A 27285-nucleotide genomic window follows, 5' to 3' on the forward strand; every position below is an offset into this window, starting at 1 on the left:
ACATTCTCCATAGGGAAGCATAATCAGTTTCCAGAGAAACAAGAATCCGTGGTTCTTCTGGAGCCCGGGCAGCTTCTGAGTCCATGCATGCAGGAAGGCGGGGAGCTGCCCTGCAGAACTGTGGCTCTGGGGGGTCTACTACTGGCTGCTTGTCTGATTCGTTCTTTTTTACCCTTTGTATTAGATTCCTCACTCTCTTCCCTCTGCTGCTCTCAGCCCCATTATAACCTGGTGGCTCTTCATGACCTCACCATGGCCAGGAATGCACAGCTGCGGTCTGAGGCAAGGACACTGCTTTTTGTAGTCTTGGTTTCCTCCTCTAAAATAAAAGAGGATTAAGTACAAGAAATCCCATATGTTTTCAGGAGCAGCGTTCTGTGCTGCCATTCCGCACTTACTCCCCAGAAGGAAGATCACTGCATCAGAGACTAATCACTGAACCCTTGGCTTAGATTTCGATTTCGATTCAAATCTAACTAAAATCAATTTTCAGATCAACTTCCCTGACCTTTCCCTTGTTCTAAGAGTTAGGTGTCCTGCCCTGTGCTCTTATATTACTCCTCCTTCCTGCCATCCTGGATTTTATAACACCCCGAGCCACCCTCATAGACAGGCACTCCCGTAGGCAGACACTATTTCTTAACTTTAGTTTCTCATGCCTGAGAAAATAGCATAAATCCTAACATCTAAGAGATTCAAATACTCAATGAATTAATGGCCTGAAAGCCAGGATTTAACCTAGGATTGTAGCCGAGCTGGGTAACAGAGGCAGTCATCTTGGTTTTAACTCAAGATAGTTTTGAGCATTTTGTTGGCCACCAACCTTGGCCAAAGGCATCATGATTGCTGAGCTGAGCGAATGCGTAGTCAAAGACAACACCAGAGAGGAAACAGCCTTGTGACTCTGAGTAAGTTTCATAACTCAGTGCTTCTTCACTCTCCTAGGGAGACATTTAGTCTATAAAGTTCCTCTCTGCTCAAACATTTTAATTTATACCATTTTGAGTTTAGTAAAATCTCCCCAATCTTCCAGTTCACTAATTTTGTCTTTCTAGCCTCTCTTCAATCTACCAGGAACTTTCAGGAAAACAAATCTATGGCAGGGACACCAAATAGTCAAAGAGAATAATTCATATGATTAACTGATTAGCTGAGTCATCAATTATTTAATATTTTATAGAATTAGCAAATATTTACCCCATGCAAATGATAGACAAAGGTTTCTGAATCAGGTACTTGAAAACATTAACTGTCATTTGGAAAAATTAAATGCCACTTAGAAATCCAATATTAAGGAAATGGTTTGGTAAATTTTTAATGTGTGAATTGTTGGAGAACAATATTTCTGAGTATCTGCTCAGGGTTAGCCACATCACATCTTCCCTATCATGCACCGTAGATTCCCTTTGGTATCTCATGGTCTAGTGAAGTCAACATTAAATGAACAAGAACAAAGTGGAAAGCATGAGGTAATATGGGATACCTTTCTTAGCTGTCAGAGGAGGGAGGCAAAAGCTTTTGAAAGGAAACATTTCTAGAGGAACAGCAGGCATTTGTATTTAGACAGAGAAGGATGTGCAAAGGCCCAGAGGCCAGGGTGAGTTCCTGCATTTGTGAAACAGGAAGAGCTCAATCAGCAGTAATTAGGAGCATAGCATCTGAGATTTAGAAGAGAGGTATTAGGCAGAAAAATATTAGTAGGCTTGGGACAGGAGAGCTTAGGGTTCACTGAAAAGGAGAAAGATGTGATAAAACCTACATGAAGCTATAGTTTCAAACATCCTCTGAGGGTGCTGAGAATGTCCAGGGCCCCCCAAAGTACAAGAGATGGGCGAGTGTTTGAACAACCTCCAGGTCTCAAAACTACACAAAGACGTCCATTCAAGGAGTAAGCAGGGAACCATTCCCCGAAGAGGTCAATGCAGCCCATTTTATTTGTATAAGCACAATGACCTCGAAGGAAGGAAAGAAGGGTGTTCTTTGAAAGGCCTGGTTCATCCTATAAATGTACACTGAGTTCTCTTCCATTTTGACACTTGTCCATTTTTGTGCTTTTTCTCACTGAAATGTTATCACTTTGCAATAAATTCTACTTATCAGCCATGTGATGGCCTGTGAGTCTTGTCTGAAATCTTTCATCAGTACACAAAAAATCGAAGTGTGCTCCTGGTTGTTTGCAGGGTTAGAACCCAGCTTCTGGCTGGCAAGTAGTGCTGAGTTGGTGGGCTTTGTTAAAATACTCCAGTCTCTTCTGCTAGAAATGGGGAATCTCTAAATATTTTTTTTTTAAATTTTATTTAAGGAGAAAAAGAAAAAAAAAAAAACAGAAAAAGGGTACAAGTTATAAAGAATTTCAGAAAAAATAAACAGTAGGAAATCACTAGTTAATAGATTACATATTGTCATCTTAGAAATAGTTGTTCAAGTTACAAAATTAAAGCATATAAAGTGGACATTCAAACAGTGAGACTGCAAACAGTTCTGTTCAATGATCTAACAAAACTCAGTATTATGGTTATCTATCTTATACACTTAAGTATGCATGCAGTTATATCCTTTAGAGCACTTTCTTTTCCTCTCTTTTGTACAATGACAATTACACATTTTGGGTTTTACTACTCCCACAGTTATTACTTTTTTAGAAGAGAATAAAACCAAATGTGACATAACAAAACAGAGTCAGTTAAATCAAAAGGATGGACATAACACATCCTGTAAAAACAAAATACAAGTGATCAACATTGGTTACCATAATGCCTCTTGCTATCTTAAAAAGAATTGCCTATATCATCAGGTATAATAAAATTGAGCAAAGCAGTAAAGAACAAAACCAATAAAACCAAAACATTGGAGACATTACAGGACTTCAAAAGAAGATAATAGTCAACCAGAATGGGCCTCATAATGAATCTTATTGTTTTCACAATTGTTGCCTATACTCTCGAACTTGGTAGTATCAAGCAAAACAGAATAGATTAAAATCAGTCAAAACAAGATGGTGAGAGCAATACAGGGTTTCAAATCAAATTAATAGGAAATCAAAGTGGATTATTATACTATATCCTGCTATTTTTTATTTATTTTGCCCTTAATTAAAAAAGATAAAAATAAAAAAGTAAATAATAAAAAAGGAGATTGAGATAAAAGAGGACATAACAACAAAACAGCATAGGTCAAAACATAACCATTTAAGCAAAATAGTGTTTCACCACCAGATATCCTGACATAAAAGTAGTTACCATAGTGTCTCACCTTGAAATCTTTGAGTATAACTTGGTATACTGTAGCATCAAACATATCAAGACAATGTAAAACCATTCAAGAGAATGACAATATTACAGGGTATTTAGAGCCAACTAACAGAAAATTAACAGTGGTTTCTGTATAATCTCCTTGTCTATAAAAGTTTTTGTTTATATTATCACATATAATAAAATCCAATAAAGTACAACATGTTAAGACCGATGGAGACAGAAGAACAAAAGCTTGATGGGACTTCAAAACAAGATGATATTAAATCTGTACTAGTTATTATGATGTCTTGTTTTCTCCAAAATAGCTGTTCCTACCATCCAACCTTCTCTGCCTCATTTCTGTTGAGCTCTTTTTCTGTCACTAGTTGTCAATTTGTCTTCTTCATTTCGCTTTCTGCTCCATTCATTGTGGCCTCTCTGCCACTGTTTCTGGAATCTTGGTATTTTTCTTTTTTTAGAATGATCTGCAGTATTCTCTGTAGAGTTGAATTGGTGGTTGCAAATTCCCCTACTTCCTCTTTATCCTGGAAGCACCTTGATTTTCCAACAATTTCTAGGGACAGTTGTGCAGGATATATCAATCTTGGCTGGAGGTTGTTATCTTTCAAAGCTTGAATTATTTCCCCACATGCTCTTCATGATTTGATGGTTTGTGCAGAGAAGTCTGCTGTAATTCTGATGGGTGTTCCCTTGTAAGTGATCTGTTTCTTGTCTCTGATGGCTTTTAATATTCTGTTCTTATATTGGATTTCTGGAATTTTAATTATTATATGCCTGGGTGTAGCTTTGTTTGGGTTGTAGGTGGCTGGGGTCCTGTATGCCTCATACATCTGAGTATCTTTACCTTTTGCTAAATTAGGGAAAATTTCCTGGATCATTTCTGTGAATAGCCTTTGTAGTCCTTTTGTTTGTGTCCCTACTTCTTCTTTCACATTCTTAATTCTTAAGTTATAGATTCTCTTATCATCTTCTAGCCTTTGTATTATTGCTGTTTGTTTTCTTGTTATTTTTTTTTAATTTTTATTTAAGGAGAAAAGAAAAGAAAGAAAAAAAAACAGTGAAGGGGTACAAGTTATACAGATTTACAGAATAAAAAAATGCGCAGTAGGAAATCACTAGTTAATGGATTACATATTGCCATCTTAGAAATAATTGTTCAAGTCACAAAATTAAAGCTTGTAGAGTGGACATTCCAACAATGATACTGCAGACAGTTCTGTTCAATGATCCAATAAAACTCTGTGATATCATTTTCTATCTTATACATTTAAATATACATGCAGTTATATAGTTTAGAGCACTTTCTTTTCCTCTCTTTTGTACAGTGACTATTACACATTTTGGGTTTCATTGCTCCCACGGTTCTTGTTGCTTTTTTGGAAGAGAGTAAAACCAAATGTGACATAACAGAACAGAATCGGTCAAGTCAAAAGGGTGGACATAATAGATAATATAAAAACATAATACAAGGTGATCAACAATGGTTACCCTAATGCCTCCCGCTATTTCTAATAGAATTGCCTATATCATTAGTTGTAATACAATTGAACAAAACCGTAAAGAATAAAACCGACAAAACCAAAACATTGGAGATATTGTAGGTCTTCAAAAGTAGATAAAAGTCAATGAGAATGGGCGTTATAATGAATCTCATTATCTTCTCAGCTGATGCCTAAACTTTCGAACCTGATACTATCCAGCAAAACAGAATAGAGGAACCTCAGTCAAAAACAAGATGGTGAGAGTAACACAGGGCTTCAAATCGAGATAATAGAAAGTCAAAGTGGGTTACTATATTATATCCTGCTATATTTTTCCCTTTAATTAAATGGATAAAAATAAAAAAGTAAATAATGGAGTGGAGATTGAGAAAAAAGAGGGCATAACAGCGAAACAGGGCAGATCAAAACATAACCATTTAAGCAGAATAGTGTTTCACCACCAGATAATCCTGACCCAAAAATAGTTACCATATTGACTCCCTCCCTGAAGTCCTTGAGTACAACTTCATATACTGTAGCATTAAGTATATCAAAACAATGTAAATCCATTTAAGAGAATGACAGCATTATAGAGTATTTAGAATCGACTAACAGAAAATGAACAATGGTCTCTGTATAATCTCCTTGTCTTTAAAAGGTTTTTTCTTATACTATCGTACTTAACAAAATCCAATAAGATACAACCTGTTTAGACCATTGGAGACAGAAGAACAAAAGCTAGATGAGACTTCAAAACAAGATGGTACTAAATCAGCATTACCTATTAAGATGTCATTTTCTCCAAAAAAAGCTGTTCCTATCATCCAATCTTCTCTGTCTCATTTCTGTTGAGCTCTTTTTCTGTCAGTAGCTGTCAGTTTGTCTTCTTCATTTTGTTCTCTGCTCCATTCGTTGTGGCCTCCCCGCCCCTATTTCTGGGTTCTTTGTATTTTTCTTTTTTTAGAATATCCTGTAATACTTTCTGTAGGGTTGAATTGGTGGTTGCAAATTCCCCCAGTTCCTCTTTATCCTGGAAGCACCTCGTTTTTCCATCAATTTCCAGGGACAGTTGTGCAGGATATCTCAATCTTGGCTGTAGATTATTATCTTTCAAAGCTTGAATTATTTCTCCCCATGCTCTTCGTGATTTGATGGTTTGTGAAGAGAAATCTGCTGTAATTCTGATGGGTCTTCCCTTGTAAGTGATCTGTTTCTTGTCTCTTACAGCTTTTAATATTCTGTTCTTGTATTGAATTTCTGGAATTTTTATTATTATATGCCTGGGTGTTTCTCTGTTAGGGTTGTAGGTAGCTGGGGTCCTGTATGCCTCATACATTTGAGTATCTTTACCTTTTGCTAAATTAGGAAAATTCTCCTGGATTATTTCTGTGAGTAGCTTTTGTAGTTCACTTGTTTGTGTCCCTACTTCTTCTTTTATGTTCTTAATCCTTAAGTTATGGATCCTCTTATCATCTTCTTGTCTTTGTATTATTGCTGTGTGTTTCTTTGTTATTTTTAAGAAGTTTTTCATTTCATTCTCCCATGTTTCAAGTCTGCCCTCCAATTCAGATAGTCTGTCCTTAGTTTCTTTCAAGCTGTTATGCCAGTCTTGGGTAGACTTCTTAATTTCTTGATAGTCCCTTTGCACCTGCTTCACATACTCAATGCTTTCTCTGTTTTCTCCATCAAGCAATTCTCCCCTCTTTTTCTGTTCTTCCATTCCACCATCTGCTTTTTCCTGGGTGGTGCTTAGCATTTCTCTAACTATTCTGCATACTTCTAGCTTCAGGTCATTGATAACTTCATTCCTGAATTGGTCTATGAGGCTCTCTAAATGGCGCTTAATGTATATTGGTGCAGTGTCCACTGCCTGATTCTCAGGATTGGGGGTCGAGGAGCCTTTTTTGTTGCTTCCCTTCCCCATATTTTCTGTTCCTTATAAAATGTAATCTTACACAGGAGGCCTGGCTTCCCTGCCTGTCAGCCACAGCTTGATCAAATTGCGCTGGCTAGTTGTTCCCGCTCACCGCTGCGCCCCAGGGAGTTGCGGAGGAGGCAGCCTACGCGGGAGTCGGTCGCTCCTCCGGGCCACCGTCAGGCTCTGGGATCTGGGTTAGGCCAGCCTAGGGAGTCCGCCAGCAGCGTCCCTCCGGTCAGGCACCTTTCACCAATCCCGTCCGAGAGGGAAACGTGCGGCTGCAGTTGCCACCGTGCCCTGCTCTTACAGGACTGCCCGCGCCCAGAAAAACCTCCGCTGGAGTCAACCTGCGGTAGGGAGTCAGTTCCTCGCTCACCTCGCCACCAGTCAGCCTTCCTCCCTGTCCGTCGCGTTTCCGACTCCGTTCGCAGACTCCCGTTTCCAAGCCTCTGCGTGTCTCTCCTTGCCGAGCCGCTATGGAGGCAGCCGGCCGCCGGGCGGCGGGAAATCCAAACCGCGGTTTCCAATGGCGCGGAGTCGAGCCTCCACACCGAGATTTTTCTGTTCCTATTTTAGCGCCAGGACTGTATTCCAAGTTGGATTCTCTCAGCCCAGTTCGTTCCTGAGTCAGCAGAGCATATCTCTACTGGTTCGTATCTCCTTAGTCCGCATCATTCCTGGCCTCTGAGCCGAGCCTTTAGAGAGCGTTCAGTAGTTGCTGTTGTCTGTCCGCCATGTTCTCCCCGTCTGTTTTCTTGTTATTTTTAAGAAGTTTTTCATTTCATGCTCCCCACATTACAAATCTGTCCTCCAGTTCAGATAATCTATCCTTAGTTTCTTTCAAGTTGTTATGCCAGCTTTCAATAGAGTTTTTAGTTTCCTGGTAATCTCTTTGTACCTGCTTCATGTATTCTATGTTTTCTCTATTTTCTCCATCAAATAATTCTCCCCTCTTTTTCTGTTCTTCCATTCCACCATCTGTTTTTTCTTGAGTGGTGCTTAGCATTTCTCTAACTATTCTACTTATATCTTGCTTTAGGTCATTAAAAACTTCACTTTTGAACTCATCTATGAGGCTCTGGAGATATCGCTTTATGTCTATTGGTGCCATGTCTGACATTGCATGTTTTCTGTCCTCATTCTCCTTTGCATTTACCTTTCCTGGATCAGTGTTCTCAGGATTGAGGGCTGAGGTCCCTTTCTTATTGCTCCCTCTTCCCATACTTTTTGTTCCTTCCATACAAGCATATATAGGAGGCCCAGTTTCTTTGTCAGTTAGTTTGTTTGAATTGTGCCAGCTAGGTGTTCCCACCCACTGCAGTGTACTAGGGAGGCACAGACCTGGGCAGCCTCTGCTGGGTCTGCCCCCCCAGGTCAGTCAACCTACTGAAGGCTTCACTGCTAGGGTGCACCGCCAGGCACTGGGACCTGGTTTGGGCTAGGCTACTGGGTCTTAGTCTGAGGCATCACCCAGTCCAAGCACTCCCCACCAATCCCGCTTGAGAGGGAAATATGTGACTAACGTCACTGCAGCGTCCTGTTCTGCCTAGTCTGCCCAGTCCCAGAATGTCCTCTTTTGGAGCCTCCTTATCTATGGAGGGGTCCCTGTTCCTCTCACTTACTGCAGGTCGATGCAGGGCTCCCCCCCAGTCCTGCTCTCAACTCCGTTTGCTGATTCCCACTCTCAGAGCTTTCACATCTCTATCCCTGCTGTGCCGATTCAGACATAGCAGCGGCACCAGGAAATTCAAATGGCAGTTTCCAGATGCGTGGGTTCCAGCTTTAGTGCTGAGATTTTATCTTTTCCAGTTACAGCACAGGGATTGTATTTCCAGTTGGTTTCTCTCAGCTGAGTTCGTTCCTGGGTCGGCAGGGTATATCTCCCCTTGCTTAGGACTCCTCACACCGCACCATTCCTGAATTCTAAGCTGGCTAACTCACAGAGCCTCCATAGCTGCTGTTATCTATCTGCCATGTTCTCCCGGAACTCCCAATATTTCTTAAGTCTTTAAACTACGACCAATAGCAAAACACCAATTTGTAAAAAGCTTTCAAGGGGGCAAAGAAAATAAATACAATAGAAAATCAAAACAATGAAATAATTACACAATTGATTTCCATTAAATGTATTTTAATCAGCATGTTTGCAATCCATAGTGATTGTACACATCTGCATGCAGTATGACCTTATGTATGAAAAGAAGAAAAAACAAAGCGCACTGGAAAAAGCCCAGCAGAATACATGGCAAAAGGGCGACAGTGACCATAACTATGGGACACCTAGGCAGTACATGCATGGTGGACAATGATCAGTAACTTTTCTTGAGGGGTCTACTGTTTCTTACTCTGTTCCCCTTTTGTCTATCATGAGTGCATGTTATTATTATTATTTTTTTTTTGGTCTTTTTCCTTTTTATTGGTACCGGGGATTGAGTGCATGTTATTTTGCACTAGCCAGAAAAACACACATAAAGAGCCTTGAGGTTGATGACAGGTATATGATGTCCACAACTTTTGAAGGGCCCTAGAGTGGCCTGATTTGGACATCTGTTTGAAGTGACCTCTTCATGGGCATGCACATGGCTTCTCCCTTAGGCAAAGTGGACCACTGTGCACCTCCTAGTTCCCGTCAGCTGTGGGGCTGAGTGCAGCCTGACTCCTGCCTGAAACAAACAAGGGGGATTTTGATAGGCCTGGGGATCGGGTGAGAAAAGATCATGGAGTATGTGGCGGTCAGGGAGAGACTAATGAGCTCTCCATCTCCAAAAACACACTGACAGAAGAGTAGCAGAGGGAGAGGTGGGGCTGGCAGACGTCACGCGAGGCAGGGGCAGGAGACAAACCTTGGACACAGGAAGGAGCAGACAAAGGACAGAGACAAGGGGAGAAAGGGGGAGATGCCGATGGGAGGAGACTTATCAAAGCATATACAGTAAACCCATGAAAAACGATCATAGATCACAATGCCCAACTGAAACTTGTAAAGGAAACAGCAGTAAGTCTGCATGGCCTTGGGCTAGCGATTTGTTATTAAATACAACACCAAAAGTGCAAGCAGTGAAATAAAAAGTTGGTAAGAGGTAGTCTGTCCAAATTAGAAACTTTTCTGCTCTGAGAGATGGGGAAAGGAGGTGAGGGAAAAACAGTGGGAGAAGACAAGAGACAGGAGCTGTCAGCAGTGGAGAGTCAAGGTCTGGAGAGAGAGAGAAGGAGGGAAAGAAGAATGGAGAGAGGAAGAGAGGGAGGGGGAGAGGAAAGGAGGGAGAGAGAGAAGTGGGAGGGCGGAAAGAGAGCGAGGAAGGGGGGAGGCCACAGACACAGAGATGCTGTAGTCACAAGTCCAGGCTGGAAGAGAGAGAGAGAGAGAGAGAGAGAGAGAGAGAGAGAGAGACATAGACGGCTCCAGAGCACAGAGATAAGACAGATGGAGACAGGCAACAGAGGCAGGGCTGAGACTGAAGTGAGCAGAGCTGGCTCATGGGGCAAGGTCCTCTGAGGACCCGAGTTCACCACGCAGGAAGGGGAGCTTGGGAACATGTTGCAGCGGACTTGCGGGTGTGCGATGGACTTATTCTGCAGTTTGTGAGTTTCACACCAAATTCCCAAAATAATTGTAATAGTTCAAAGAGATAATTATCAGTTACAGGGTGGTATATGAATCTCTTCTGTAGCCAATATTTTCAACATTGCTTTGCCCAATCAAACAGCCACTGTGTGGACCTTTGATTGGATTTTTAATACTCATTTGATTTATGAGGATGCTGGGGTTCAGAGAAGTAAGCACCTTGCCCAGATGGCAAAACCAGCAAACAGCTGAGCAGCCTTGAAAATCCATGCTGCCTGGCTGCTAGGCCAGGGCCTGGTGATTATTCTGTGTTCTCCCAGGCCATGATCCAGCCTTCAGTGTGCTGGGAGGGTCGGAGAACATGAAAATATTTGAATGGGTCTGCGTTCTTAAGCCCAATCGATGTGCAACCGCATGAGAGCGTAGTGATGATAGCATGATAGCCACACCTTGATTTCTGCTCTCAGAAAGCTTGCTTTCAAATGTGGAAGCCTGACCTAAAACATAAAAGCTATTCCACAGCTCCTTGGGGCTTTAGGTAGGATTGCCTGGAACATCCAGGAGCTTTGGTGGTGAGAATCCTCCCTGCTGTTTCTGCAGTACATGCCACCGTGCACAGCCTCAGTCGGACACTGGCTTTGACCTCTCATCATCTGAGGCTTGATGTGTTGAACCAGAAGCCAAAGATGAGGGTATGTGCCCCAGCGGCCTGGTGCTGGAGGGAGGGCACCAGAGATGTGCTCCTGGTGGTGCCAGAGGCCCCAGAAGAGAGGTGGGATGGGTGCTTCAGGATGTGCAGCCCACTGGGACCTCACCTAACACATCCCCTGCTCTCTGTGCTTCTATTAGACCCTGACTGGAGGCTGAGAGTGGAGGCTGTTACTCAGCCCTGGTCTAGAGATGCTTTGCTCCCTGAGCAGCTGGTTGCTGATGACAGGAGACGGCAGCGAAGCTTGAATTTGTCCACCTGCAAAGCCTGAATTCTCTGTTGGAGTTCTGTTTTCTCCTCTAGGACTAAAATTAGGCTTTCCCAGATGTCAATAGAAAGGTAGAGGTATCTGCGCTGCATCTGTTTCCAGCTGCCTTTCTGCATAGCTCATCCTCACACTAGTTGATGGCTTAATATTACTAAGTGCAACGATGCATGCAACCCCGAATGGAAAAGACAACAGCGCAATTCCCCACGTGCAGGGCCCCTTCCTTGGAGAGCATGAGCTCACTCCAGGACTCTGGAAGTCCTCAGGCACATCTGTCTCTGCGTGCAGTATGAGTGAGTTGTGCACCAACAGGTGTGAAAAACGTCCCAGAAGTATGTTGGGAGGCTTTCTACAGTCTGCTGCTGACACAGGTGTTACGCCTTCTGTCCCGGGCCAGTCCACAAGCTTCCTTCTTAGGGTCTAGTCATTCACGTTGACGTAAGTCCACCTACTCACCAGCCATGAAAGAGAGGGAGGATGAGAATGTAAGTTTGCAGACCCGGGGCTGAGGCTGTGGTCTTGGCCTCACCCTGCTGACCCTCTATGATAGGGCATTCACCAAATAATCCCAAATAATCCCATGCTGCTGACTTCATGGGCTAGGAAGTGCTTTGTAACCTCTGAGACAAACTAGCCACTAACAGAGTGCCCTACTGTGTGCCGGGCAGCATGGAAGCATTTTGCAAAGGTTATTTAGTGGAATCTGCATGGCAATCTTTTGAGAGAGGCTCTGATTTTCCCTGTGTTATGGGTGAGAAACTAAGACCTCATGTGATGAAGTAAATGACCCAAGATCGCACATCTTGTGAAGAAAGTGTAAGCCTTCTAATCCCTCGGCACAACCAGTTTGTTTTTTTTCCAAAAAACCTTTCTCGTTTTGCCTCTTGGTTTTTTATTTCCTTCTGCCTTTTTACTTTTTTCTTCTGTTCTTTTTTTCTGCCTTTTCTTCCTTCCTCTGCCTCTTTATTTTCCTTGTCTCCCTTCTCCTGCTCTGCCTTCTCTTTGCTCTTTCACGTTCCTTTCTTCCTTCATTTTTCTTGCAAACTGTGTAGGGAAACATGATGCTCATGAGGGCTCCTCATAAAGTCTTTCCCTCCAGATCAGTTTATATTTTCTGCCCTTTTAGAAACTAGCTTGGCTGTGTGACTTGCTTTTGCCTTTACGAAACTTGAACAAAAGTGGCAGGTGACTCTTCTGAGCAGAAACCAAAAAGTCCATTGCTTGATTTTCCACAGACCTCCTTCTACTTTTGGAAACTTGTACATAATAAAATATCCATCGATTTATACTGCTGAAGGGTTAGAAAGAAACAGCCTTATTACCTGCCTTCCAAATCTGACTGCATTGGAGGAGTGCATAGAGTAACATATTTGTGTGTTTTAATGTCTGAGGTTTGGGGATGCTTCTTACTGCAGCACACAAGCACAATTTGGGGCCGGGGTGGGTTTCAACTGCATTTATCCTGACTGATACAGGAAGCAAAGCTGTTTGGACAAGCAAATGGTAACAGGAAGAGCATGCACCATTCTGGGAGTCTGCAGATGTGGTGACTGCTGTCAGCTGTGCTGAATTGGGCATCTCACTTTGTCATATTGGAAAGCAGAGGGACCTGGAATGATAGTTTTCAATTGTGTGCAGGAGACAGAGCTTCTAGAATTCAGAAGTTATTGATATCTTAACTGAAAAATACCTGCTCATTAGGGCCTGCTAAATCTCCTACAATCTAAAAGGAGACAAAAATGGAGAAAGTGCCTGAAACATTTAAGAAAAATGCTTTCAGTGTCTGTGCTGCCAAAACAAGCACTAAGGAAAATGCTTTTAAAAAAGAAAAACCAAAGTTCTTTTTAAAAATTTTTGGTATATTTATTTAATTCCCTATCACAAAATCACACTAACTGAAAATTAGGCCTATTTCATTTGTTTATTTATTGCTTGTATTTTTTAGCAGAACATCTTATCTAAGTCCAAGTCAACTGCTTTTGGTGGGAGTGGCTTTGCATTTCCCTCCTGCTCCGATGTCCTGTATTCCGAGCCTGTGTACTTTGCGTGTTTTGTAGAGTCCTTGTAGAGTTCCCATTGGAACCCACCCTGCCCCCAAATTGTGCTTGTGTCCCAAAAGGTGATAGAGTCCCTGCTAACTGATGCTAGGTGCTCACAGCAAAGAATGCACATCATGTGGCTTCCTTCCCGCCTCAGCTGAGCTCCTGGCTGCTGCTGCTGGCTCGGGGCTGTAGCCCTACGGCCCTGCTTCTCTCTCATGTAGTGCTGGATGTTTCTCCGCCACGTGTGGCCTCCGGGGTACAGACCTTGTTTTGAAGTAGGATTACGTTCTGAAAAGTCTTTTACAGGATAGCCCCTGTTTTTATTTTTACTTCTTAGAGAAGGATGAGTGTTTAAATATTAATTGTTATCTTGACTGGAAAGTAAAGGAATAGTTTGTCTTCATCTTCCTGGGTCTCCCACGAGTTTGTGATCTTTCTCCACAGGTGATCTTGCTTTGGTTTTTGACATCACTTCTCCCAGTCTTCCCTGCCTCTGGGACCTCTCTAATTTTTTTTTCTAATTTTAAAAACAAAACAAAACAAAGGATAGAAACAATGCAGAATTTAAAAAAAAACAGCAGGAAATTAACACAGGTTAATATATTGCATATTGTTATCTTAAAAATAGTTGTTCAGTTTACAAAATTTAGGCATAAAAAAGAATCAAACAATAAAAACACAAACTGCTCTTTTTGATGAGCTTACAGAGGTTAGTAGAGTTACCTATCTTGTGTATATACACATACACACATATATGTAGATGTATAGACATAGCATCTTTTCCCTTCTTCCTTCTCTCCTTTCCCCTCTCCCAGTTGCTTTTTCTTTTTGAGCACTTTCTTTACATTTGCACAGTGTCTGTTGTGCATTTTGGATACCGCTGCTATTTCAGTTTTTTTACACTAGGGACACAACACAATAGTTACACACATGAGTTTGATTTAAAAGATGTGGGATTTTTATATGAGGGAGTACCACTCAGCTGTAAAGAAAGATAAACTTGAGGCTTTATAGGTAAATGGGTACAGCCTGAGTCCCTCCCCTTTCTTAGTCTCTTTCCGGAGTGCTCCAGAGATCTGCTCTTGACAACACTTTCTGATCTGTGTCTGTGGCTCCTGATACCACAGCAGTGTCACGAGATCCCCAGCTTGTTAAGTCCCAGATCAAACCGTGTGACTTCTTCCCCCGAACGTGATTCTCCACCTGTGAGACCTTGCGTGGTCCATCCTGCATGTGAGCCAGACTCAGCACTGCTATCACACACATCTCCAGCTGAAAATAAAGCCAGCACGTGTAACAACTGTTTTGAGGTAGGGCCTCACTGTGTCCTGCAGGCTGGCCTTGAACTCATGGTGATCTTCCTTCCGCCTCCTGAGTTCTGGGACCACAGAACTGCACCACCTTGCCTGGCTCTTTTTGATAGAAATTAAGATTATAGTCTTCTACTTCTCTCAATCCTTCCCACAGTTCCTACATGTTTTAGCATCACAAAAAATTAGGAATTAAGGGGCTGGTGATTTCAGTCCTTCCCACAGTTCTTACATATTTTAGCATCACAAAAATTAGGAATTAAGGGGCTGGCAATTTAGCCCAGCAGCACAAGTGCTTGCCTGGCAAGTGTGAGGTTGTGAGTTTGATCCCCACTACCAAAACAAACCAAAACAAAATGAAATTAAGAATTAAGTAAATTTACAGCAATGTCCTTGGGAAGGAGGGAAGATATTAAAGAGGGAAAATGTATTTATTTTAAATTTAAAAATTTTCTTATTTACTTTTTTTTTTTGGTACTGGGGGTTGAAATCACGACCATACGCTTGCCAAGCAAGTGCTTATGCCACTGAGCTAAATCCCCAGCCCGAACTTTTCCTATTTACTGCCCAAATCCCTTGGATTTCTTTCACACTTATTCTTTTCTTTGTTGCTGCTGTGACAATTGAATCATGAACTTAACAACTGTTAAGAGATTTTGATTTCTCCCTAAGTAAACAAACAAGGCTCCCACAGTTTCTTGTATGCCAGTAGGAGACAGAAGATCCATGGGTCAAAGGCAAAGGACAATTTCTTGCTCACAGCAGTCGAAGCTGCTGAATGTGGCACTGTTTTGCTGCTTTTCTAAGCCTCAATTCTCACTGGATAATGCAAAGAGAATTGAAGACACTTAAACTCATGAGGAGTTGTTACAGAAGAGGTGCTCTGACCTTCAGGCAGTGAAGTCTTATCACGGCCAATACGCCGACTCAGCTGAGGACAAAACCTTCCCTTTGTGCTGGAGGAGACACCTGGAGGAGGTGCTGGAGGAGGTTGTTCAGTAGACAGGCCCAAGACCTTTGGCGAAAGAATCTGGAGCAGAAGGTGACCTGTCTCACTCACATGACATGTAGGCACAAGAGTCCTGCCACAGTTTGGAGGTAAATGCCTCAGGAAAGTGTCATGTGTGTGGAAAGGGACTGGATCCCGAGAGCCCTACATTTATCAGTGGGCGTGTACCTTCAGCTGAATGTGTTGTTGGGCAGTGGGGCCTTTCTGGAGGCAGGGGTCACCAGGGCCTGAGCTGGGAGGGTGTCCTCCTCTCCTTGGCTCCTCCCTCCCCTCTCTGCTTTCCCAGTGCCCCTGGGTTGAATGCCTGGCTCGGCCAGGCCCTTCCACCATGCTATTTCTACCATGGAGCCTGCTAACCATGGACTGAATACACTGAAACTGAGTCAAAACAAATTTCTCTTCCTTGGGGCTGGGGATTTAGCTCAGCAGCATAAGCACCTGCCTTGCAAGCAGGCAGTCATGAGTTCGATCCCTGGTACCGATAAAAACAAAAAAGACAAAAAAAAAAATTTCTCTTCCTTTAAATTGTGGGCTGGTGATTTAGCTTAGTGGCATAAGTGCTTACCTGGAAAGTGCTAGATTGTGAGTTTAGTCCCTGGTACCATTAAAAAAAAATATTGTGAGTGTGGGATATTTTGTCCCAGCAATGAGAAGGCTGACTAATACAAAGCCCATACAGAATTTTCTCCCCTGTCTTCCTCTGCAAAACCAGCATGTATTGCTGGCATGCTACGATATCTGCACAACTGCCCAAGTTGCTACTGGTCTTTGTTGTAGTCAAGGGTTGCAAGGAAAACAATTACATACAGGACACAGAATTTATAATATTATTTTATGATGGTCACCCAGAGTTAAGTACAAGAAAGTGCAGGAAATCTGTTCACAACACTAAAGACCTAGAAAATCTAGCCAGGGGCTGGATCCCTGCAGTGTCCTGCATGAGTCCAGTTGAAGACCTAGAGCCCATGACAATGCCTCCCATGAGTCCAACTGGAGGTTTAGAGCCCATGACAATGACTCATGCAAGTCTGTTTTACGGATCTGTGCTGGGTCTACGGGCCATACCACCCTGAACGCGCCCGATCTCGTCTGATCTCGGAAGCTAAGCAGTGTTGGGCCTGGTTAGTACTTGGATGGGAAACGGATCTGTGCTGGGAAGGCCTAAAGGTGGAAGCTAGGAAGTCTATGCCAGTGGGATGAAGGATCTGTGCCAGTAGGTTGAGGGTTCTGCAGTGGAGCCAAGAAGTGATGCTCAAAATAAGGACCAGGGCTCCCCTGAAAAGTACCACAGTCATCCTCAGTGACAATGAGGTCCTGAGCTCCTCTGATGATGAGAACGGCTGAGTACATCTCAGGAAGCCAGCATGACAAGCTTCTCCTGGAGATTAAACAGCACACATCTTCTCCTCCGGAGCCAGGAAGTGATGCTCGATTGAGGGACCAGAGCTCCCCTAAAGTGAACTTCAGTCATTCTCAGCGATAAGATCTCGAGCTCCTCTAATGAGAACAGCTGAATTCATATCGGGGAAGCCAGCATGACACGCTCCTCCAAGAGAACCAATGGCTCCGGACACCAATCCTTAGGAGAACCCACACTATTGCTCTTCCTCTCAACCTCTCCTTTTATGCTGGCAACAGCCCTCAGGTGGGCCATCCATGCTGTTTCAATTCAGCTGGGGTTAAGTGACCCACCAGGTTTTAATGCATAACAGTCTTTCTTACTCTCTTCCAATTCATCCTACAAGTTGCATCTTTCCTAATGCAACTACCATTTTCTACAATTATTCAATGATTCCTTACTTCTTGTAAGACTATTTCCTTAGGACACCACATAGAACATTTTTTGACTTGCCTTTAGTCTGACTTTTCAGTGTTCTCTGCCATCCTTTACTGAGAATCTCTGGTATTTAAAAATAATTATAAACTTTGTAGCTACCTCTATGTGGAATGTGGAAAGCAATTCAGGGGCTAATGAGTCTGTGATAGTCTTTGTAAACTACTTTATAAATTTATAAACCATTCTTGATGAAGTGCATCTCAAATTCTGTACTGTGTATGTGTGAGTGTGTGTGTGTGTGTTTTATGTGTATGTGTCAACGACCGGCAAAGGAAATTTAGAAAGAGAGAATTCTTCTGTAAGCCCAACAAATGGAAGACTGTGCTCTATTTATTTACATTTTTTTTTCTGCAAGTATCTACACCTTGCATAGATCAACTGCAGCTGAACTTGTACCTGCTGGATTCTAACAACGACCTCTTGCTCTTAATTGCAACAGGGGTTTCTCAAGTTCATACAACTGTCCCTTTGGGGGCTTTGTATTTTATTCTGACCTGAGCTCTTTTAGACAAATGTCAGTTTTTAATTTTTTTTGTCATTAGCCTTGTGAGAATTCCTGAAAATAAATGAGCAGTTTGGAGAAGGAAACCCTCTCAGGGAGCAGAGACCACGAGGCAGCACTGTGGCTGGGGATCAAGTGGGGGAAAGAGCCCGCTTTGGCCTCACATCTCCATGGCTTGCGTGCATGCTGGAGGTGGGAATGCTCTCTGAGCAACACTTCCTGCCGTCTACCCCTGGAACAGTCTGTCCTGGGAAGGGGATGACAAGGAAGCACGGCTCAGGGCCACTGTGAATATTAGAATTCATATAGCTTTCCTAGTGGCTTGAAATTTCCTCTATTTATAAAAGAGCACAGTATTTCCTACCTGTTCTTCCCAAAGGAATCCAGGCCTCTTCTCCACTGCTCCTAACTAGGGAGGGTTCCTCTCTGCTGCTCCACATTGAGTAACGTTGTGAGGTGCTGCCCGAGACTCAGCTTCCAACCCATAAGATAGCAATAACAGTACAATGAGAATGTTGTGAAGATTGCGGTAAAATAAACAGTGTTGTATGGGAGAGTATTTTAAGCTATAAAATGCTGTAGAAAAAAGAACTAAGAATTTGTATTTTTTGGCTCCTGAAAGTCAAACAGTCTCTCAGGCTGGTCTGGTTTGGCCCCTACATCTAGCAGATTTACACACACACAGCAAAAACTATGGACACATATGAATTTAAAAAAAAATCAGCTGTAGAAGTACATTGAGCCAAGGGTGTAGCCTTTCAGTTCGAAGTGGATCTGGAGATGTACTGTACGGCGAGGTAGCTATCCTTACTAAGAATTCACTGCATGCTTGGGAATTGCCAATTGGGCTGCTTCCCTGTCCTGGGGGGATTAAAAGCATCTACATTTCATGATCATTTTGATTTTGGGGCAGTCCTAGAACTTGCATGCTATCAGATCTGGTGAACACGGGATGTGGGGACACACTGTGACATTTTTATCTGATAGAAATTGCCGTTATACTCTTTGCATTGCTTCAGGGGACCCAGGCTGCCGTGGTGTGTGCTGACGATGTGCATGAGAAAGGATTTCCAGAGCTGCTTCGGGAAGTGCAGGAACACTAGGCAAAGTGGGCAAAGTGCCAGGGAGTATTTGAAGAGAATTGGTGGTAACGTGACCTCTATCTCTAACACGCTTAAAATTGTGTATTTAACGAGTAGTTAGTATTTAGTTAGTAGTTAGTGTTTAGCGAGCAGTTTATGGTCATACTTTGAATGCCACAATAACAAATCATGTACTATAAGTAGGTTCATCTCTTAATTTTTTCAATTAAAAAGATACAAATTCAGTTGAAATAAAATTTAAAAACTAGATACCAGTAATCCCCCCCCCCCAAAAAAAAAAAAAAAACCAAACTCGGAAACACTAAAAACTATGGATATCATCAGTTCTAGTTGTCCTGGGAACTTGTGAATTTGAGCAGCTCACCGTTCAGACTCCTTTCTTTGGCCCTTGCTAAACGACAGTGTCCCCAGGTTTCCTGGTCTTTTCACGCCTCAAGCCCAGCACATTATGTGAGAGGACAGATTGTTGGCAAATACTGATTTACAGACATGAATGGGCCTCACTTGGCTTCTTCATTTTGGAAGAAGACAGTGGGCCACATTAGAGTTCTCTAATAAGACTTGAGACTTCTTGATGAGTCATGAAATGAATGGTAAGTGCCAGAGCCAGCCCATGAAAAAGCAACAGGAGGGGAGAGAGAAAAAAGTTAAGTTGGTTCTGCATAGGAGATGGAACCATAGTTTCAGCTATGGAGTGTGTGCTTTCATGTAGAACGAATATTTTTCCAGTTGCTAGATGTGGACAAAAATACGTGAAATACGCTGGACTGGCCCGCCCATCCTTAGTGTTACAGTGCTGTCCCTGCCATCATCCCTCATGTTTGCTTTACTCCTTATGTTTCATAAAAACTGCTGTCGCTCATTCCTTCCGATGGTCCTTATTGAAATGTAGGCTATTTCCTGAGGAACAGAACTGACCGAAAATACGCGTGTAATTATGCCAGCAGTCTTACTAGGTTGTTTGACAGGATCAGAGGCGGGAGCGCATACAACAGCCTTCTTCACGCTGAGAGTCAGAGGACTCAGGACTGCTTGGTCTAGGAAGACGCAAGCAACAGGTCAAGAAGGGGGAAGCAGGCAGCACCAGCCCAAGGCTGATGGCCTGGAAGCTCCAGGAGAGGCAACCTGCGTTAGAAAGATGGAGAAACCAGAGACCTGGAGGCAGGCATCCGAAGGCAGCAAAGGGTACACCTGCCTGGGAAGTCTGGAGCCTTTCAAGATGGGCACACTTCCTTTTTCTTTCCCCTGTTATTTCATCTGGATTATAACCAGCCCACATCTGGGTGGGTCTTCTCTCCTCCGTGTGCTGGCTTCCAAGCAGTGCTCTCCAGACATGCCCTGAACTACGCTTTATGAATCTGGCAGTCATTCTTAATCTATCAAGAGGACATATCACAGTTAACAGTTGTAGTCATGGCTATGCATTATTATTCCCAATCTTCCACTGTCCTTGAAGAAACCAATAAAGCCTGGGAAGGAAGGCCAGGCTCCCGACGCTGTAATGAGAAGCAGAGCAGGAGTCTGGTCTCTGAGTAGAAGGTGTTGTGGGAGCCAGGACTCTTGGCGTAGTGAGGCCCGCAAGGTTGCACGGAGCAGGGTGATGCCTTGAGAACCCTGGGAGGATGCTGGCTCTTCAGCGGAATGCTGCCTTGCACTGCACGCTCTGACCTCCTTCCCAGGCACCACCAACCTCCAGATAAGATCTCTGCAAGGTCAGCAGCTCCTTGCTGTGACAGGGCTCCTTGTGGATCCTGGCACTGTGGCCAACGGCTGCATCAAGTTGTCGCCACAGCCCAAACAGACCTGACATTTGCAGGCCCCGAGCTTCTGGTTGTGTATGTATAAAAGCAAGTGAGGGTCAGGGTTGCTTTGCACTGAGCCAAGGAACAGAGACCTCGGTAAGCTTGGAATGGGGTGAGATGGAAGGATAAGACCACCCTCTTCTGTTTCTTTGTTGTTGTTTAACTAATCCAGCTCTGTGTCTTCTGGCCAAGAGATTGTTATGCTGAGGCTCAGATGTGGTATCAGTTAGAGCAACAAATGAGTAGGCTGAAACTGGGCCATGTATGAGTGGCCAGAAGACAGTCAACAAGAAAGCCACAGGCTGCCTCCGACAGGAAAACATCTCTTTCTCTGCAGCACAGGAGCTAGAAGAGCTGTTTACACATGCACAGTGGGGAAGCATGTCCACTAGTACCGGGAGCAAGCGTTAACCCCATGTGGCTGCACCTCAGGGAGGAGCAGGCGGCAGTCCCCAGGCTTCAGGTAACTGTGCAGGTGTCTCTGACGGTGTCGGATGCAGAGCAGCAGTTGCGTCCAAGTTTTGTCATTACAAAGAGCTGCACTGTAGCTACTGGGAAAGCCACAGAGAGAACTGTACATATCAAAATAAAACAAAAATAGCTAAGCAATCTCAGACCTACACCAAGTGGGCTCCTCCTTAGGCCTGTCAGTCCTGGTGGAGGAAATGTTCATTCTTAAGCAGACTGGGTAAAACACAGGTCATCAGGGAACAGAGTGCTAGACACCATGCAGTATCTGGTAACAAAAACAAAAACAGAAAACAAAAAGCTAGACACTGAGCAGATCCCGCCAAACCTCTGTCCCGCAGTGATTTTCAGGTTGTGGTCATGGTGGGAAGTGTCAGAACTTCCCAAAGACTTAAGTGACATCTACCTTCTGACTCTTGGCAGATTTTAACGGTCCCTCCTTTACCCTGTTTTACCTGCTCTTCTTCCTGCCTCACCCACTTATTTCTAGGGGAAGGAAATTCAAACATATAAAGGGTCTACTAGTAAAGGGCCCGCATTATATTTGTAACAAGATGGTGACATGGACAAATCCAGCAAACTGGGGCCTTTCATAGTGTAGATATTGTCTCACATCACTGACACAGAGATCTGCACAGAGATCTTTCTTTCCTGGGCCCAGTCATTACCAATGGTTCCTATTAGGCAGGAAGACCTAAAGTGGAGACTTGCATTCCTTCTTGTCTTCAGGTAAAGCAGCTCTGCGTCCATAGAACCACACGACACCGGCGAGCGGCCAGCTCAGGGAGAAGTGTTCTCTGCACTACAGAAATGCCTTTGTGACCCACACCCCAGTTCTGTTCCCACGTAATAGGAAATTATTTCTGCCCAGCCCAGGCAGCCTGCTACACTCAATAAGTCACTGCATTAACAGTGGCCTCTTTATGAAACTCCCTGTTCCTCCATTTATGAATATGTAACTTGATTTAGCTTTCTGGTGCATTCTTTGTCTCTAGGTGAGTAGCTCGCAGGGAACTTATAAGCTCTTTCTCCTGTGTCACAGTCTCTGACCTGTGAGTCTTGGCAGAAGCTGATTCAGTCAGTTATTTCTGTCAGAAACGCTTAAAAATGCCCATTATACAGGTGAAGAAACTGAGACTCAAAGAGGCCCAATGCTTGTTTGAAGGCTTTGAACTGAGGCCCACTTCCTCCCAGAGTGCCCCCTGTGTCAGCCTCACCAAGTTATAAATGCGATCTGCCTTGCTCAAGACTGTAACTTTACAATCTAGTGTAGAAGCTGCAGCTCAGTGAATGAATGAATGACTGAGTGATGAATAACTGATGAATGACAGACTGGATGCAGGGTGCAAATTCCCTGTTACCCAGCCCAGAGTCTGGCAGGGAGCAGTGCACCATGGGTATTTGCTTTGAGGATTGGCGAATGTTTGAATGGGCAGGTGCCTCTGGGGGAGTCCAGCCTGGGAGCTGGGGAATCCACTCACTTACCTGAGATCACCTCCAGGTTGTGAGGACAGGACTGTCTCTTTGGCCCACTGCTGACTCTTCCTCACCTTCTGGTGGGCACCTTGCCTGTGATGCTGAGGTCTTGGAGCAGCCAGGATCACACAGCTGTCAGAATACCCTTCCTCCACAGAAAACAGACCCAGGACGGGACTGCAGCTTCCAGGACTCCATCTTTCCTCCTCCTTGGGGCCACATATGGGAATCCATGACCCTAAGGCCAGCAATGAAAGAGTCCCCTTGCCTGCCCTTTGGAAGTGCATCTTTACCCGCTAGTCCTGGAGGCTCCAGTCTTATTTATGGCTGGCTGGCTTTGGAGCTTTGCAAACCCCAGGGAGGCCTCATTGTTCTGCTTGCAGGCTTCAGAGGACTGTTGACACTTGATCTCCTGATCCAATTCATCAACATCCCTGTGCTTTCAAAACGTCATCGCTGTTTGCTTCTGCATAGCTGGAGCGCTCTCCTTGCTGTGGTGTGACAATTCCACACCAGAGCAATGAGGAAAGGTGCACCCTCCGTTTGTCTCATCTCTTCTTCCTGTCTCCGGAGAAACTCACTTTGTCCACAGCAGAGAAGCCACCATGCCCTGGATCTGCTCCTGCTGCTGAGGGTTTGGCTTTGACTCTCCCACTTTCTGGCCAGTGGATGACTCAGTTTCTTTGACTGTAAAATGAGGACCCCAAAATCTGTCCTGCCTGCCAGGTCCGATGTTGGTTTTGGCTTGAACGAGTGCTGCTTCCAAGACACAGGCTAAAAGTGGCTTGGGTGTTTAAACAGGCTTTTCTTGTCATTTCCCATTTTCTTCTCAAAGCACAACAGTTCAGGTTAGGAAAGCAATAAAAAGCAGGAACAAAACAAGTAATTAATGGCCCTTGAAGAACAGACTGCACAAGCATCACCCATTAGCCAAACCTTTTAATAAAATCATCTCAGAAAAGGCCCTTTGCTCATTGTTTGCATCTCTGCAGGACACCTACCATGTGAGAACATATCGGCCTCTTTGTGCACCGGCTGTTCTTCAGCCCTCTGAGCAATACCCCAGTAGCAAATGGTCCAGTTGTATGACGAGAACAAAGATGCCTAGAGACACCAGTGAGATTCCGGGAGCTCGTACTTTTACTATGCACGGTGGAGGACACAGCCCTTCTTCCTAATGGCAAAAGCACGGCTTTTGTCTCTGCCTCATCCATCTTTCTAGAACGAAACACATGGCCAGGTGCTTGAAAGCCATTAGTTTATGTGCCCAAAAGATTCCAGATGCATAACTACTGTACCTACCAAACAACATTTCAGAACGGGATTAGTAAGTTATGTGATTTATCGTGTTGCATACAACGGAGCATTTCTGTTCATTTTCAGAAGAGTAGGTGCTCATGTGTGAGCTTGTAAGTTAGTACAATTAATGTTAAAGTACTATAAAATCTCTTGAAAAATGTTAAATATGATATTACAATTAATAGCAGTGAGTTCTCAAGATGGGCTTGTGATAAGCATAGGTTCAAAAATCTCAGTCGTTCCAGATTGATAGTCTATTTTATCTTCTGATTTGTTTTCACTTTTATTACAACCATTTTCAAGCATACAGACAACCAGCAGTGGCATAATAAATACTGTCAACCAGTCATAATCAATTTTGCATGGTTAGTTTCTTTTCTCTCTGTGGTTCCAGTTTATAACTTGAATATCCCCCAAAGGCACATTGGTCCAAAGCTTGGTTTCCCAGTCGTGCTGTTGGGAGTTGGTGGATCTCTTAGAAGGTGGGGCCTAGTGGGAAGTCCTCAGGTCATTATCCGCATGTGCTGGCAGGGAATGTGGGAGCCTGGCCTCTTCCTCTCTTTTGCTTCTCGGTCATGAGGTGAGCAGTCTTGCTCCATCATACACACCTGCCATGATGTGTCTCCTCACCTCAGGCCTGAAGCAAAGGGATCAACTAATCATGAGTTAGAACCTCTAAAACTGATCCCAAATGTTTTATGAGTTTATTATCTCAGGTATTTCTTGCCATAGATAGGAAGCTGATAACATATCTGTGTAATTACTTTAAAGTATAGTCATCATGAGATTTCACTCCTAAATATTCTAGTATGAATAAAGGAAATTTTCAATGTAATTATAGTGACATTATGACAAAAATGACATATAAGACATGGAAAGATAGGGAGTCATGTTTAGAGATGGATCAAATTCTAGCCAAGTGAACTGTACTCAGTGCCTAGAGGAGCGAGCTATTTTTATAAATAAATGGGTGCAACTTGAGACCATACTCATAAGTGAAATAAATCAAACTCACATGTATAAATACCAAATAGTTTCCCTAGTATAAGAAATGATAAGAATACATAAAAGTATGTGGTAATCATGATTCCCCATTATATTGGATTGAAGCCTTATAATGTTTTCCTTATTAATTGGAATGGTTTTATTCTGGGTTGTTTGATTTTATTGTCTGTGATAGTGTGAACAGCTATTTTGAAGAAAATAAGACATCATAATAGCTAGTGCTGATTTAATATCATCTTGTTTTGAAGTCCCACCAAGCTGTTGTTCTTCTGTCTCCATTGATTTTATCATGTATCTTACTGGATTTTATTATATGTGATAGTATAAACAAAAATTTTTATAGGCAAAGGGATAATATAGAAACCATTGTTTGTTTTCTGTTAGCTGGTCCTAAATACCCTGTAATACTTTCATTCTCTTGAATGGTTTCAGAGTCTTGATATGTTTGATGCTATAGTATACAAAGTTATACTCAAATATTTCAAGGAGAGAGACAATGTGGCAACTACTATTATGTCAGGTTATCTGGTGGTGAAACACTATGATACTTAAATTGTTCTGTTCTGACTTGTGTTGTTATATTGTTATGTCCTCTTTTATCTCAATCTCCCCTTTTTTCCTTCTTTAAAAAACTATTTTTTAAAATTACTTTTTAATTGAGGAAAAATAAATTTAAAAAATAGAAGAATATGTTATAGTAACTTTTTTGTTTTCCTTATTAACTTGATTTGAAGCCCTGTATTACTCTCACCATCTTGTTTTGACTGATTTTACTCTATTCTGTTTTGTTTGATAGTATCAAGTTTGAGGGTATAGGCAACTACTTTGAAGGCAATAAGATTCACTATGATGCCCATTATGGTTTGAATATATCTTCTTTTGAAGTCCTGTAAGGTCTCCAATGTTTAGGTTTTATTGGTTTTGTTCTGTACTGTTTTTTTTCATTTTATTATACCTGATGATATAGGCAACTCTATTTAAGATATCAAGAGGCATAATGGTAACCATTGTTGATCACCTGGTATTCTGTTTTTACATCATGTACTATGTCCATCCTTCTGTTCTAACTCTGTTTTGCTTTGTCACATTTGGTTTTTTTCTCTTCAAAAAAAATAATAAGAACTGTGGGAGTAATAAAACCCCAAATGTGTGATTGTTATTGTAAAAAAGAGAGGAAAAGAAAGTGCTCTAGGGGCTGGGTATTTGGCTCAGTGGTAGAACGTTTGTCTAGCAAGCTGAAAGCCCTGAGTTCGGTCCCCAGCACCAAACCTGAAAAACAAAAAATCCATAAAAAAACCCACAAAAGATAAAAAAGACCAAAAACAAACAAGGTAACTGCACTTTGAGAAGAGACCTAGAATAGCAAAGACAGTTCTAAGCAGCAAAGGCAAGGCAGGAGGCATCACGATCCCTGACTTGAAGTTATACTACAAAGCAACTGTAGTAAAATCAACATGGTATTGGAACCAAAACAGAGCCGAAGATCAGGGGAATACATTAGAAGATACAACCACAACTACAAACACACTCAACCACCTTATTTTTGATAAAGGGGCCAAACATGTTCACTGGAAGAATGACAGTCTCTTTAATAAATGGTGTTGGAAAACTGGCTCTCCATATATCGAAAACTAAAACTAGCCAATGCCTATCACCATGTACTAAACTAAAATCTAAATGGATCAAAGATCTGAATATTAAAACAGAAACACTAAATCTGTTGGAATAAAAATTAGGTAAAAATCTCAAAGACATAGGGGTAGGTAGAGAATTCATGAACAGGAATCAAACCGCACGGGAAATAATTCCCAGAATCAATAACTGGGATCACCTCTTATTAAAAAGTTTCTGCATATGAAAAGAAATCTCCAGCATAGTGAAAAGAAAATCCACAAATTAGGAAAAAAATCTTAGTGAACTGGCCCTCAGACAAGGACTTCTGTCTAAAGCATATAAAGAATTAAAAAAAATCAGACCCCCAAAATTCAAAGACCCAATCCAGAAATGGGCATCTGAGACGAATACACAATTCTCAGATGAAGAAATACAAATGGCAAATAAATACATGAAGTTCATCATCCTTAGTCATTAGAGAAATGCAAATTAAAACCACACTGAGATACCATCTCACTCCTGAAAGAATGACCAAGATCAAGAAAACCAACAACAACAAATGCTGGAGAGGCTGTGGGGGAAAAGGAACTCTCCTTCACCATTGGTGGGAGTGTAGAGTGGTG

The sequence above is a fragment of the Cavia porcellus genome, unplaced genomic scaffold (assembly GCF_034190915.1).
Source record: "Cavia porcellus strain 051 isolate PalLab524CR breed Dunkin Hartley unplaced genomic scaffold, mCavPor4.1 scaffold_18, whole genome shotgun sequence".
Lineage (NCBI taxonomy): Eukaryota > Metazoa > Chordata > Mammalia > Rodentia > Caviidae > Cavia > Cavia porcellus.